This window comes from Crocodylus siamensis, chromosome 3, assembly GCF_052110815.1.
Source record: "Crocodylus siamensis isolate JL-2025a chromosome 3, ASM5211081v1, whole genome shotgun sequence".
NCBI lineage: Eukaryota > Metazoa > Chordata > Crocodylia > Crocodylidae > Crocodylus > Crocodylus siamensis.
Window position 1 is genome coordinate 243,574,284 of NC_143397.1, and position 15,852 is coordinate 243,590,135.

The 15,852-nt window shown below is 47.8% G+C and overlaps 1 long non-coding RNA gene across 5 annotated transcripts in view; it reads left to right on the top strand.

The window, feature by feature from the left end:
• Window positions 1–15,852, top strand: part of LOC149869631 (uncharacterized) — a 220,623-nt gene that overhangs the window by 128,940 nt on the left and 75,831 nt on the right. Inside the window, exon 4 of one of the 5 annotated variants that reach the window (XR_016441501.1) lies at window positions 7,094–7,219. The exons of the other annotated variants lie outside the window; for them this stretch is intronic. This is a non-coding gene — a long non-coding RNA (uncharacterized LOC149869631). The remainder of the gene's footprint in view (window positions 1–7,093; window positions 7,220–15,852) is intronic. 5 annotated transcript variants of the gene reach the window in all.

The window sequence follows — 15,852 nt, forward strand, 5'->3', positions numbered from 1 at the left end:
GTGTTTCTCCTTTTCTTAAAAGGACAGTCCATTTCAGTCAACCAGACCTATCTCCCTTCACAGCATCTGCTCACATAACACTCCCCTTTGTGCTTCAGCTGCTACACTCTCAAGCCTGGCTGTTAGGATAGTGTGTATTCCCTTCAGCCTCAGTGATGCACCCAGCCACGGCTGCTTCCCACCACCAAGGATGCTGAAAAGCATCTCACTAACTTTCCCAAGATGGATGCATTTTGAAAAGTTCCCTTCTACAGGACAAGGCAGTTATTTGCACAGCAGTATCAGTGCTGTTACCCTGCTCAATGCTATTACCACCACTGGGAGCAGTGGGTGTCAGGTCCAGGGGAGATTGGCCCCATGTATTTTGATGACTATCTCATCTAGGCCTCTTTCAGATGACACGTTGTTTAAAATGACAGTGGCTACATCGGCTCATAGAAGTTAAGGGCTGGAAGGGAATACGGCTGAAATCAAATGATCCCAGCAAGGTGTCTGTCCGTTCTCCTGTTGAAGGCTCCCAAGCCTAGTCCAGGTTCTGGTCACCCTGACCGTAAAGAAGTTCTTCCTTCAATCCAACCTGAAACCGTCCTCTAACAGTTTATGGCCATTGGTCCTTGTCCTCCCCTGGGATGCCCTACTGAACGGTTTTTCTCCGAGCTCCTGATATTCACCCCTTACATACTTATAGACGGCCACCAAATCCCCCTGTAGTCTTCTTTTCCCCAGGCTGAACAGTCTCAGATCCCTTAGTCTTTCCTCATAAGATTTGTCCTCCAGGCCCTTCATCATTCGTGTGGACCCTTTCAAGATTTCTCCATGTGAAGCCTTCTCAATACCTTCATTGGTGGGGAAAAAAAAATCCCAAGATCTACCTTAACCAAGGTCTAAATGTAACTATCCAAGACCTACATGCACTACAGGTCGAACTGCATTCAGTGTAAACACTGACACACTTAGCGGAGGGGTTTACAGCTCCTGCAGCTCAGCATTTCTGCCCCTGCACGCTTGAACATCCTCTAATGTCCTGTACAGCCCTCACCCTAACCTGTCCTTACATGCATCACGTCTGTTACTGGCTCCAAAGAAGTCAGACAAAATCCTGGTTGAGCTCATAGAACGGTAGGGTTGGAAGGGACATTAGAAAGTCATCTAATCCAGCTCGCTGCTGGAGGCAGGATCATCGCTATCCAAAGCAACCTATACAAATCTATTGTCTAAGCTAACAGGAAAACTACACAGTCAGCCCTGCTGCAGCTTCAGGACGCAACACCCTAACCTGCCGCAGGTAAAGCCGGGGGACCACAGTGGCCTATGTCGTGCTGCTGCACAAGTCGTTAGAAGACACTTGATAGATCCAAGGAAGAGAGTTGAGTTGGGTGGAACGAGGATCTCCCTCTGCATTTGCATTGGAGCATTCTGGAAAACCACCAGTTTTACGTTAATCGGGTCCTCAACGAGCACCAGCAGCTGAAGGGCCAAAGGGGTCTGTGAGTATTTTTTTGAGTGGGCATGTTGGGTTTGAAATCCTGGATGGTGCCTGTTTAGCTACCAGGTTGGCTGAGCTGGTGGCACAGGCACGGTTAGTTGTTCTGCATAGCGTGCCAGAAAGAGCAGGGCACCAGCTGACCGGCTCTCATGCTTTTTCTTCAAAGAAGTTAAAACACAGTGTTGTTTATACAGTGAAGATCCACGCGTTACCTGTCTCGTGTGTGGATACAGGTTCTGCCTGGAGTCCGTTGTTACGCCCTCACAAGTTTAATTAAAGCCTCCAGCTCGTCCAGGCCTTTCCGTTCTGTATGCATCGTGAAGGGACACAGTTTCTGTTCGTGTGGGCTTTCTTCTACCTGCAGCATGAAATACCGTCATATGAAGTGTGTTTTTTCTGACCACACCTCAGTGTAACAAAAGCCCCGTGAACCATTTGGTATAAAGTCCTTGTGCACTTTTAAACTTTAATAACTTAAGTTGTAGGTATGATAGAAACAATCTGTAAACGGCATTTAAAAGCAAATTTATTAATGTTTTAGTACAAGTAGAGTACACAATGCTAGACTTCAACATAACCACCATCCATCATGATACAGTGCTCAATCTGATCTTCCAACTCCTTGAAAACTTTTCCCAGTTGCTCTTGAGTTAGTGCAGTGATTGCATTGGTGATCCTAGCCCTAAGTTACACCAAAGAACGTGGTTTTGACAGGTAAACTACACTTTTAACAAGTCCCCATAAAAAGAAGTCCAGCAGCAGCAGGCCAGGTGAACGAGGTGGCCAAGCAATCTGTCCGCCTCTGCCTATGCACTTCCCTGGGAAACCATCATTTAGGAATTGTCAGAGCATAGTGGCACGGACCTCCATCTTATTCAAGAATAAATTCATTATTACTTATGAAGCCTGGCATTGCATACTCTAGTTGTTCTAAAACGTGAATAAATTTGCTTTTAAATGCCGGTCGCTTCTATCATACCTACAACCTAAGTTACTAAAATTTAAAAAGTGCACAAGGTCTTTATGAAGACCCATTATACCTGGGGTCTGCAGTTTTTTGGGCAGAGTGCCAAAATATCCACAACCTCAACCTGTAAGTTGTTGGTGTGCCGGGGTAGACGGTGGGGGCGCTGCCAGGGGCTGACCCTTGTTGTAGCAGCAGAGCCTCGGCCCCTTCCCCACATCTGCCCCAAGGGGTGCGTGCCAGGCAAAATGCCATGCTTGGGCACCCATGCTGGGGGTTGCCTACCTCTGGTATATACCATTTTGTGAATTTTCTAAACCAGATAGACACTGTATCTGCAATGTGAATACATTTCTGCCTGTTTGTATTACTGGAGAGCTCTTCAGCTCCAGTCATGGAGTAGGGCCCCACTCATGTCTAGGGACTGTGTAAAAAATATCCTTTCTATTCCCAAAGAACTTCTAATTAGGTTTAAAGGACAAGAGAAAAGAGATGGATGCAGACAGCTGAGGGGGTAGAAAGAAACAGTGAAACAGGTACTGGTCACTTTGTTATAGTGCAGTCTCAGCACCTTAGCCATTGCCGTTTTTGTCAGCAGTTACCATGTCTAAGGAGAGTTTTAGAGGGATTTGATAATGCCGCAGCCTCGTAAGTGTTCATGTGGAGCTCTTCCCATGGGAGGGCATGAAGTGGGGTGGGAGAGGGCATGAAGTCACTGGTTTGAAAATCGAAAAAGCTGATAATGGTTACAGGCTTTGTGGGCCAGTCAGAGATGGAAGTGAGCCACTCTGGCAGAGAAGGAGAAGTGAAGTTGGGGGACGGTAAGAGCTTTGAAGGTGAAAACAAGCAGCTTTTGTTTGATGTAGGATTAAAGGGAAGTTAGTGGACAGGTGCAAAGAGAAAAGTGACTTGATCCAAGGCAGCAGACCAGGTAAGTTGGAAGCGAGGTGGTTGGAGGGCATTGTGGGCACGAGATTACAAGCTTTGTTGTACCCCTGGGTTTCTTAAGGTGACAGCTAGTCGTCCGCATGGAGATGGCAGAAGGAGAGGTTGAGATTTTACTCCAGGTGGTTTGCCACTGGGATTGAAGAGGTAGACCTGTGAGTCATCGGAGGAGGGAGAAAGCTGAATTTGTGGTTTAGGGTGAGGTTACTTAAGAGAGAAGATGCAGATGGGAGGGCTGATGAGTAAATTTGTGGTTTTGGGTAAAATGACCCAGAGATAAGGTGCAGATGGAGAAGCGAAGGGGCCCTTCCAGAGAGCCCATTGGAGGGAACAAGAAGGATTTGCTGGCGGCAGGGCTTAAAGGGGTGGCAACTAATCAGGATAAATACAACTGGGCACTTCGGAAGAGCTGTTAAACCTTGTGGTTAGGGGTTGGTGCGTGCATCACTCTCTCTCGCTCTCTCTCGTGTGTGTGTTTAGATGTCTGTGTACATGTAGTTTAAGTAGATTCACTATATGTAGAGTATAAAAACATTTTATATTTCCTTGCACACATGTGCAGCTACTTGGGTACCTACCTGGCTGTATACATTCATTACACAGCATCTTTGCATGCATATCTGTGTGCGTGCACACACGCACCCCATCATGCATAAATGAGGCATGCACAAGCATCTCTGCCCAGTTGCACATGCCTGACTTTGAGAAATGTCAGCTCCTGGCTTACTACCATCCCGGGGTTCTGCCTGTGGAGGTGTAAGTTTAGCAGATGCACATGTGTGTGGAGCTGAATCCCAACTGCCCAGCATGTAGCATATGTGAGGGTTTATTCGCAGCACGGCAGCGAAGGAACACAGGAATGCAAGTGGCAGTTGGTGCATTTGTATCATTGCTCGGCATCTCCTCTTTGCCCTGCTCGAGCCTGCTCCGCTTTGATGATAATTACACATCTTGACTTGTCTGTTTGGATCTGTGCCAGGCCTGCCCTCAGAGTGCAGATGTGCATGGCAGCACTGAGGAGGAACGCCGGAGCCAGCAACACGGTGGAAAAGATGAGGCCGTCAATTTAGTTTGGAGCTCTGCTTTCCCCCTTTCTTGGAAAGCAACCAAGCGAGGCCCTACCTGCAGGCACTCCCTGGTTCCCAGGCTCTATCTGCCTTGGGGAGCGTAGGGCTGAGCAGCTTACTAAGAGATGGTGTGCTGCTCTTCCTGGACGCTCACTTCTGGGGAGGGAGGGAAAGAAAATGCATTGTAGCTCATCCCTCCCAGCAGCTGCTGTCAAAAGCACCCTTAATTTAGGATTACGTGCGTTGGCAAGTTCCGTGTTAGTGGGACCTTTACATTTCTAATTGTGAGCATTTGCCCTTATCCATTCCTGTTCCACTGTCGCCCTGTGGTTACTGTCGTGGGGAGGGGTGTAGGCTGTTCCTTACTTGGTCTGCTAGGGGCCAGCCACCATCCATCTATCCTAGTGGGGTGGTTTTTCTACTCGCTGCATTGCTTTGGTGGCTTTGGTTAACCATTCCCAGTCATATGCAACGATGTTCTGGCACTTAAAAGTTGATCTAAACAGGCGTGGTGCTTTAAGCATTTAAAAAAAAAAAAAAGTCTTTTTTTGGCTTGTTAAGAATTTGAAAGATGCAGTAAAATCGGCTTTTTGGTTTTCCTGCTGTACGTTCCCAGGAGAAGAATGCTGCATTCTGTGTTTTCAGACCACTTGTGGCAGCTGCTGCCCTTGCTGTTTTCAACTCCGTGACTTTGGTTTTGCATGAAGTGAAAGGGCCTGGGAAGTTTAGGAAACCGGTATCACAAGGTCTGTGTTGTGATTGATGAGGATGTCATGCAGTAACCGTGTGCACAAAGAGTTGCGTGCTAGAGGGTTTGCCAGGAGGAATTAGTCAGTTGGGTAGGCCCTACTCTTAGCCATGTAAATGTTTTAGGAGGAGCCAGCACAGTTGAAAAGCCAGACAGTTGTTTGGGATGCCTTATTTAAGCTGGTGTTATGGCATCCTTTTCAGGATTCTGCTTTTCAAGGTGTATAACCCTGCCATACAGCATGCTTTGTTAGTAATTCCCTTTGATATGCAGCTGACTGAGAATAGGGTCCCGGTGTGCTAGGGGCTACACAAGCACAGAGGTGCAGGCAGTCTCTGCCATGAAGAGTTAATGCTCTGATAAACGAGACGGGTACAGGGCAGGGAGAGATTGTTCAGTTTTGCACCAAGATTAATGCTGTCAATTTTCAGTGGGAAGGTTCCCGCTCCCTCTTATAATCAATGGTGGAAAAGCTCTTTAGTGAGCAGGGGCTGTTTGCTTTTTCACACGCACATGTGCACACACATGCACACACTCACTTACTCCCTCTCTCTCTGATCCTTCTCTAGAAACTCTAAGGGTGTTTTTACATGTGCTCCCGATGTGATATTGGGCGCTTTTAATTAGTGAGCCGCACTTATTAAAAGTGCCCGGCACCACATCAGAAGCTCATGTATCAGTGGCGCAGCGCACCTCCGTGCTGAGAAATGGCGGCAGTGTGCTCTGAACTAAATCGCATCAAACGCGTCTTGGTTCAAAGTGCACTGTTGCCGTGTTCTCGGTGCCGGCCACGCTGTGCCCCTGATGCACGTGATGCACGAGGCTGCACGAGCGTGTCAGTTTATGTGCTCCAGCAAACTCGATTGAGTCTGCTCCGATGCACTGGGTTTCCAGCGCTTCGGAGCAGGTTCCTCGTATGTGTGGAAGTGCCCTAAATGACTAAGCAGGTTCCAAGTAAAAATCAGTCCCCCGTAGAAGTTGCGTATAACCTAAAGGTTGTACAAAAATGTCCTGTAAGTCTTGGGGCTAATGTGAAATGGGAACACTAGTACTGCCTTGCCTCAGAGAGGTGCTGTGCACATTAATACACTAAGCCAGTGCTTCTCATCCTTTTTGTACCAGAATCCATTGGTAAACATCGATGGCTAGTCCTGACCCAGTGCCCCTCGCTGCCGATCCGCTGCCCCAGTGTAACTCTGCCAGCCTGCAAGGAAAAGCCACTGTTTCCCACATTTTTCTCCTTTGAAGGAGAAGTCCATTTTCAAAGTTTGTTCGTGACCCTCTCAATTATTCTTGCGACCCACTTTGGGTTCATAAGCCACAGACTGAGAAACACTGCATTAAGGGACCTGGGAAGTATAAAGATACTGCAGTATTGAGGACTGCAGACGTACCATTGATGGGAGGCGATTCATCAATTTTCCTGTTGCTTTTTGTTGGGGCTTTTTTGTGTTGTATTTTGACAAAATGTCTCCTTTAAACACAAAATCCCTCATAAATTTAACACAGTCACATGGATTGTCATTTGCATTTGGTGTGAAATGAATGGGAAAGATGGACACCCACAAGGTATTAATGTATATGCAGTTTTAGAGTTTTAGGTTTAATAATTTTGGGAACTGTCCTCCAGTTAATGGTGAATATAGTCCACCCTGTGAACGGGAAGGATACGAATTACCTTCCAGTTCAGATGATCACCCCAACTAACTGGCATGTGGCTTCTAGCAGTGCCAGTCTCTGGCACTTTAATGGGAGACACCTAGCAGTTCTGTAATACCCATGAAGGGTGCAGGGAGGAGAATTGTTCTTTTCTGCTCCTGGAAGCATAAGCCCTAAATTATATAAGCTTTAATATAATTAACCTCCTGCCTTCGTATTGCTAGGAGTGTGCAAAGTAGCGACCCGTGATGCTGATCCTCCAGCAGGAGGTCTGCTCTGGATCAGAGCCATTGTGGCAGGGAAAAGAAGCTGGCAACTTAGATGGCTCCATTTCGAAGTGCCTTGCACAGGTATGTAAATTGTTCTTTCATTCGTAGGGAAACTCTGGCAAAGAGCATCCAGCACTTTCGGGGGAGCATAAAGTACAACACGGATGTCCTCTTTCCAGAGCCCTGGCTCTATTCAGAACATCTCATATTTTAAAAGATGAACCCACCACAGGAAAATGAAGAACAATTATGCTTCTTTCAGCCCCATCGCATAGCACAGGGAGAAACCAGACTGACCACTATTCCACAGTTTGCAAATTATTTGAATGGTTGCCATAAAAGAGGGACAACTGTTGTCTCACCGCGGAGGGCTGGACATTAGGGAATGGGTTTAAACTACAGCAGGGCAGATCTAGGTTGAACGTCCCCTCCTGTGAGAACGGTAAGGCAGTGAGCAAACTGGGGAAGTTTTGGGAACTCCTTTATTGGAGGTTTTTAAAAGAGTCTGCATAAGCATCTTCTGGGACAGTTTAGGAATGCCAAATCCTGCATCTCTGCAGGGGGTTGGACTAAACGACCCATGAGGTCCCATCCGTGATTCTGTGCCCTGACTAGTCCTTTGTGCTGGACCGGTCATCACAGCTGACATTTTGGGAAATACAGCGCTATACCAGGTGCCCTTGGTTCACATGCCCATAGCCTCTCAGCCCTGTTGGTTGTGCCAGGGAAGGCTATGGGACACAACACTGGACTCGGACTCAGAAGAGCGGGCCTTGCATTCTGCTTTGCCACTAGTTTTTCTGCCTGAATGTGGACAAATTGCTTCCCCTTACTTTGCCTCAGCTTCCCCATGTAATATTTACTTCTGTAAAATGCTTCAAGGTCAGAAGACAAAAAGAGCTAGGAGGCTATGTGCAATTGTTATCAGGATCAGGGCACCATATACACATCTGGCTGGTTATGATACCTGCTCCACAGAGCCTACAATGTCAGATGAGCGTGATATGATTTGAACCAAAGGCCTTTTTGATCCCATCGCCCCTTATAAATGCTGTGAAGTAGGCGTGGTGACCGTCCCTGTGTTTATACAAGGCCTTGATCCTAACCGGGCCTTTAGACATTAGCCTAATAAAAGTACTATTAGTATTAATCAGATTATAACCTCTTTCAGACTGAGATTGTCTCCTTGTGCATTCATACCGCCCGCAGCCCCATCCCAGACAGCTTAAAACCATTCTTACTTGTCCGTCCACGTGCGCCTTGTTTACTTTGGGTCCCAATTCCTGCACCCAAGTAACCCTTTAGAACAACTGTCCCTTTATGCAGTCCCTCAATTGGAGGAGGAGCTTGCTGGGAAAGAAGCAGTTTGAGACCGTTCGCCAGGAAAAACGCTGTTACTCTCCAGATCGTGATAACAATTGTGGCAGTGAAGGTACAGATCCCATAGCTCTAAAGGAAACAAACAAAAAAAAGAAGGCAAATTGTCAGCTTTATTTATTTTTAGCCTAAATAGCTCAGCACTGACAGCATGGTCCAGCTCACAATCATATGATCTGCTCCTTTAGTAGAAGCACTGTTGTCAGGCATTGAAACTACCTCTGCAACTTTCAGCTGAAGCCGGCTTTGTGCTCTGGCAGAGCCGTCATGCTGCCACTCCAGAGCCAAACGTACCCATTGTTAATGACCTAGACTAGGCCAGGGCTGTTAAAAAGAGGAGCTCTGCTGCACCCAGCCACAGGTGCTCAACTGAGCTTCCAGGTTGAGACCTGCTCTGGTGACTCTACAATTTGGCAGCTGTGTGCAGGGATATTTATTACCTAGCTTGGGATCTTGCTTTGGCTGGATGAGCTCATCTTTCTGTGTGGGCACATTCACTGCATTGCTCTGGAAAATGCCTGTCAGGGAAAAAGCTGTTCTTACTTAATGAGTTGTGTTTTGTCTGCAAGGTGGGTGCTGGCACCTGTTGCAGATGAAGATTGGATGTGCTAAGGGCTCAGCTAGCTGCAGAAGGGGAGAACATGTAATGTAATGTATTTAGGGTCGGGAGGGACCTAAATAGATCATCAGGTCCGGCCCCCTGTGCCATGCAGGAGCGGTGCTGGGATCTTATCACCCCAGCCAAATATCTGTCCAGCCTCCTCTTGAAGACCCCCAAGGTAGGAGAGAGCACCACCTCCCTTGGGAGGCCATTCCAGAGCCTGGCAGCCCTAACCATACACTAATGTCTCCTGAAGTCCAGCCTGAATCTTCTCTCTAACAATTTGTGGCCATTATTCCTAATAACGCCAGGTGGTGCCCAGGGGAACAGAGCTGCTGCCAATTCCCGCTGGTCCCCCTGGTAAGTTCGTAAGTAGCCACCAGATCCCCCCCATAGCCTTCTCTTGTGGAGGCTGAATAGGTTCAGGCCCTTTAGCCTCTCTTCGTAGGGCCTGCCCTGCTGCCCTGTGACCATGTGAGTGGCCTCCTCTGGTACCATCTCAGTGCTAGCCACATCCCTTCTGAAGTGTGGCGCCCAGAACTGGACGCAGTACTCCAGCTGCGGCCTGACCAGTGCTGCAATAGAGGGGGAGGATCACCTCCTTGGACCTGCTCGAGATGCATCTGTAGATGCGCAGCAAGGTGCGGTTAGCCTTCCTGACTGCTTCCTTGCATTGGTGGCTCATGTCCATCCTGGAGTCAACAATGACTCCGAGATCCCTTTTTTGCCACCGTGTTGACAAGAAGGGTGTTCCCCAGCCTATAGGCGTGTTGCAGGTTCCTTCTCCCTAGATGCAGCACCTTGCACTTGTCTGCATTGAATCCCATCCTATTCTCAACCGCCCACCTCTGTAACATGTCCAGATCTAGCTGGATTCTGTCCCTCCCCTCCAGCCTGCCCACCTTGCCCCACAACTTGGTGTCGTCAGTGGATTTGGACAGTGTGCTTTCCACACCCACATCCAGATCGCTGATAGATATGTTGAACAGTACAGGTCCCAGGACCGAGCCCTGGGGGACTCCACTGCCTACATCCCTCTAGGTCGAAAACGACCCGTCCACCACCACCCTCTGGTGTGCGAACATTCAGCCGATTTGCCACCCAGCTGACCATGTAGTGCCGCAGTCACCAAGTTTTTTTAAGAGAATGGGGTGGGAAACAAGTGTCAAAGGCCTTCTTAAAGTCCAGGAAGATGACATCCACCCTGACTCCCTTGTCCAGGGACTTTGTGACCTGATCATAAAAAGAAACCAGGTTAGTCGGGCAGGACCTGCCCTCAATGAACCGGTGTTGGTTGCCCCTGAGCATTACCTCCCCTGCTGGGCCCTTGCAGATGTGCTCCTCGGTGATTTTCTCAAAGGTCTTCCCAAGGACCGAGGTAAGACTGACTGGCTTATAATTGCTGGGGTCCTCTTTTCTCCTCTTCTTGTAAATGGGGACAGCTTTGGTCCTTGTCCAATCCTCTGGTACCTGGCCAGTGCCCCACGAGTGGTCATAGAGCTGTGACAGGGCCCCACTATGACCCCCACCAATTCCCTCAGCACCCTTGGGTGAAGAGCATCTGGACCTACTGATTTTAAATATGTCCAGCCCCTGCAAAAGTTCCCTAGATACGTCGTCCCTGACCCTAGGCTTGGCAGTCAGGGACCGCTCTGGGTCCACCCGCAGCTCTAGTGACGGAGATGTCCCGGTCCCTGTTCAGGACTATGGAGGCAAAGAGTTCGTTAAAGAGGTCAGCTTTTTTGTTTGCCACGATCACCAGATTGCCAAACCTATCCCGTAGGGGCCCCGCGTTACCCTGTGCCGCCTTATTACTTCCTATGTATTTGAAAAAGGACTTCTTATTATGCTTAATTCTGGTCGCTAGCTCCATCTCTGCCTTGGCCTTTCCAGCAGCCTTCCTGCAGTCCCCGAACCATAAATATTGCATTTCACTTCTGTTTTTCCTTGCCTTTTCTTTCTTTTGAATTCTTACCACTTCTTCAGTTCTGTTTTTCTTCTAAACTTTCCAAGTCCTTCATTTTTTTTTTTTTTTTTAATTTTTTGTCTGGAGAGTCAGAGCCCTGCCTGGAATGGGTGTGACTACAGGTTATATTTGCATAAATTAGGGGAGGACTCTACTTTAAAAGGATGTGTGCTCCAGACGGGATGAGTCCTGAAGCTTCACTCTGTATGTAATGAGGGTGTTAGAAAAGTAGGGCAGAGATGTGATTTTCTTCCTTTGGGCTTGTTCTCCCTGGCTTAACCCTGATGGACTGATAGTGCTGGTTTAGGCTGAGTGATGATTAACCTATTATAATTAAGCCCATGTTCCAACACAGTGGCATTCCTTTGAACCGGTGGGGCCCTTTTTCCTGTGTTTGGCCATTCAGGTTAGACCAGTGGTTCTCAACAGTTTTAGACACCTGGCGTCCATTGGTAGCGTGGTACCCCTCAGAGAATGGCAGCTCTTAGTTTTTTCTTTTTTTTTTTGATTACACAAAAATAATAGAGCTGTTGCAAAGAACTCAGACTCTGTAGCTGTGGATTTCTATTTGAGATCTGTGGTTTTACCTTGTGAACAACGTTTGCAAACCTAACAGTGCTAATGTTGTGGAGCACCCTGTGGCAGGCACCCTTGAAAAGATCTCAAGGCACCCCAGGGTGCCATGGCATCCTGGTTGAGAATCACTGGGTTAGACTCCCTTGGGAGAGGGCTTCTTTATTTGGGAAGTTGGGAGGGAAAGGATTTTAGTCCCTATGCTGCCTGAAGTGTGGCTGGCATTTAGAAAACAGCCTGGCTGGCGTTCTGTGGAAGCACCAACCGAGGCAGCTGATCTCGCAATCGCGATCTTACGCCCGTGTTATCCATGTGGGAAAAGGAAGTTGTATTCCCGTTCTTGCTGTTGGAGAGCCAAGGCAAGAGGGCGCTGAATTAAACTGGAAACCTGTGGGGAGTTGAACCCAAGTCTCCTGAGCCCAAGTTCAGTGCCATAGCCACTACACCATCCTTGGGATCACGGGGAGCGCTTCTGCCAGCAGATACTTCAGCTGGTTTCTTTTCTGCTATGTGATGCAGCCTAGTGGCTAGCGTGCAGGACGGGTGTTGAGATGCTGGAGCGCTACTCCCATTTCTGTCACCGGGTTCAAATCTGAGTACCTCTAAACCAGTAACCTAGTACCTAAGTCAGTGGGGCTTCTGATTTTTGCAGGCTGTTGGGCCTCCCTACTGCCGTGAAGTCAATGGGAGGTGGAGGTTTTGTTGCTGGAAGCCAGGCCACAAAGGTTGTTGGAAGACGACAAAAGGAGCCCATGTGCTAGCGATCCCCAGGCTTTTAGGGTCACTGGACCAAATATCCATATCAGCAGCTGTCCATCACAGGCCCTTGCTCTGACTCCTAACGTGGCTGGGCTGTGCGTTAGGCGACTTGGGTCCCATTGCGTGTTGCAGTGTTTGCTGTTGAACAGGAGTCGGGCAGATGCACCCATTAAACCTGCACAAGGGCTCAGTGTTAGGGTACCGCGCTCCTGTTGCACAGCCCTGATCAAGGAGAACTTGCGGAGACGCTTTGCCACTGGGAAGTCCCAGAGCCTACAGGATTTCCTGGCGAACACCACACTGCGGTTCTGTGTGTTTTACGCCTGCCTGCTGCTTGCCTGTTCTCTATGGCTGGCAGAGGAAGACCTGTTATTTCCCCTCTTTTTCTGCCCTGTGTTGGAGAGTAGCGGTCCACCACCCCTGAACCACTTTTGCTCACGATGTGTAGGCTAAGGCCAGTGCTTGGTGGGAGTTAGAGGACAGATGGACGCACACGTGTTTGTGGACAAGAGGTTGGGGGGTGGGGGGAACCCAGAACAAGCGTCACCCCCTGAATGTTTCTTGCAGGATAACGTACATCGAACCGAAGCAGTATTGTTTTATTAAAAACAAATTGCATGCAGTCCCCATTTAGTGCCTTTTCTTTGCCTGTCTTGCATCCAGCCAAGCCCCAGGAACCTGTTTAAATATTGCGCTCTGTGTGTGTCCATATAACAAGCCAGCTCCACTCTGCCAGGGATGCCTGTCGGACTCTTTTTGAAAGGGAAGTTACTGATTTACGCTAATCACTTATTCCGCTACCAGACCTGCTGCCTCCACTCGCATTCTTTGCCAGTGAAATTGCTTTACTTTCTAAGCCTGATTCAGCTGTGAGGCACATTGTTCCCATCCATCCACAGGAAGTGCCTTTCTGCATATTGAAGGCCGTCCTTGCATTTTTAGGACATAACATAAATTCTTTCAGCAAATCATAAAATAAATACACGTATTTATCCCAGATGAGTCACTGTGGGCAAGATGGCTTGACTGGCAGGAATCCAGCGTCGTGTTTCTGCATCCTTGCTTAATGGTCAGTGCAGTTAGTACAACAGTCCTGTCCTTGGGTAATATTTTAGCTCCCGGTTGCTGTGTCTCTAGCAAGCGCGGCAGCTTAGCCATTTGTCGTGTTCTGTTTATCGCAGCAGTAAGAAATATCTTGCTGGAGTTTGCCTTCTGTTTTTATATCCAGTTGCTCTCAGAGCAGAGCAGTAATCTGATGGGTTTTTATTTTCATTTGATCATTCTTTTTTCTGGGCAAGAGCAGAATTGAGCCCCACTTTGGCATACCTGAAGTGAGATGAGTCATTAAAAATAAAGGCACGCGTTCAGGTAACATCACTGAATCATACTTGTAACAAGTTTGACGCATTGAAAGTGATATGCAGTAAACCTTAGCTGCCTTCCTGATTTCCCCTAGCATGACTTGCTGGGCAAGTCTTCAACTCTCACTGCTTGTTGCGACGATGTTATTATACCCGTTTATTTATAATAACTGTCATTCACTGGAGGCCTGATCTCACATCCCTGAACAACTCGTAATGCAAAACGTGAGTGGTTCCTCTTCCTGTCTGTCACTTTCATATGACATAGTCTTAAGCCTGAGATGATGGCACGTTACAAAAGTGGGGGTGTGAACTGGTTTTCTGGGACTCAAGCTAGATAAAATAGATTTACTGTGAGATGCCCTAGGTAGCAAAGGTGGCTTTTAGTGCCATGGATTTCAGTAACCAGCCATGCCCACGCTAAAGTTGAAGCTCGACTTTGAATGCTTGTTACTCTGTAAGTATTTAGTTTATAGTACGAACTGAGGAGGTCTGGACTACAAACACCTGTCTATTGGACTTTACTTCCTTTGTGATTTTTATCTAGGTTCTCCAGAGCTCATGTAGCAACATTATTAACAAAACACAGAGGCATTTTCCAGTTTTTCTTGCTTGTTCTCCCCGTTATCGTATATTGAATCAGTTCACAGTCAGTTAGATAGGACCGCACTGGGAATGATAGAGCAGCTTAACAGAACGCTATGGGTCAGATAGGATGTCCCAGTGGCCTTTTCTCACCCTCCAGTCTGTGATTAGCTAACATCTAGGCTAAGTACAGACAGTCAAAAAGTTTGAGGCTGAATTGATTCAATCTTTCTAGGCTAGTCTAAACTGCATAGATTGAACTGATAAGGAAGGGAAGAGGCATTCACTTTTGATTCCAGAAATGCAGCCACCTCCCTGCGCTGGCCCAGACCAGAAGGTGGGGAGTGCTAGAGCACATCTCCCTGCTTGGCTGGAGCAGACAGCATGGACTGAGCCTAGCCCGACCACCTTGCTAGGGCAGGTTTGCAGAGGAGGTGCAAAGCATCCTGGGACACTGACTGTCCATCCATCCAGGTTTATCTTAAACTGGTTTTGGCCACTGAACTGAAAGTGGTTTATGTGCACTGAACTTGGGTTGTGTTACAGATCTGAAGTGGCTTCCAGTTGCTGATGTTGGTTTACGTGTAATTTTTGTCCCTAGCCCTAATACTCAGCAGCCCAATTTTGTGCGACTTGTATTCCTATCCAGTGGGCACCAGCCTTCCTGTTACGTGCAGGTCTCAGCTTAATGGTACCAAAGGCTGAATATGCAAAGTTATGCTGGTGTATAGTACATACTACGGTGGTTGGTCACTTGCCAACACCATCGCTAGCAAAAGAACTTGGAAACTTCTCTGGAGCTGAAGGTGACATGATGTTCTTTACCCAGAATGAATCTCCCAGGTGGAGCGTAGCAGCTCCAAACCTGCTCTGTCCCCGAGCTATCTATCGAAGAGCGTGCCTCTGTACTGTCCAGAGAGCTTTGATTCTGGCTTGCAACGTGGCATGCATCTGTGCAGGTTCACAGGGCTTTATAAACAGTTTCCTTGTCAGGTTTTCATGGTTTGATGCCTGCAGAAGCTGAGAGTGAATCAAACAAAGGGTTGTTGCTGCACCCATTTATTATTTCTTTTAAGCGCATATCATTTTGAATGGCCCCCATTTGAGCAGCGTCGGATCCCCATCAGTGCTCACCTGGGGGGTCACCAGTCATGGGTACCACCAGTCACTGCTATTCTGATCCAAGGCGCATAATTTTTAAAAGCAGCTGCTCAATCATGTAAAGAGGTGTTTTTGCTGTACAACGGGGACCGTTTCTCCTAATGTGTGATGACTTGCCGCAAATGTGTGTATTAACGAGAGTGATGGTCATGAGCAGGGATTTCATGACCCGAAACCTAAGCCTGTGCCTGGGTCACTGACCCGCTTTCAAGCAGTTTTTCATGGAGACGAAGGCTTTCTTGTTGTGCATTGACTTGCATCCAGGGAAGAGAGGAAAGGTCACTTAACCCTTTGCAGTGTGAAGGGAGCCAGAAGTAATAACACAGTAAAT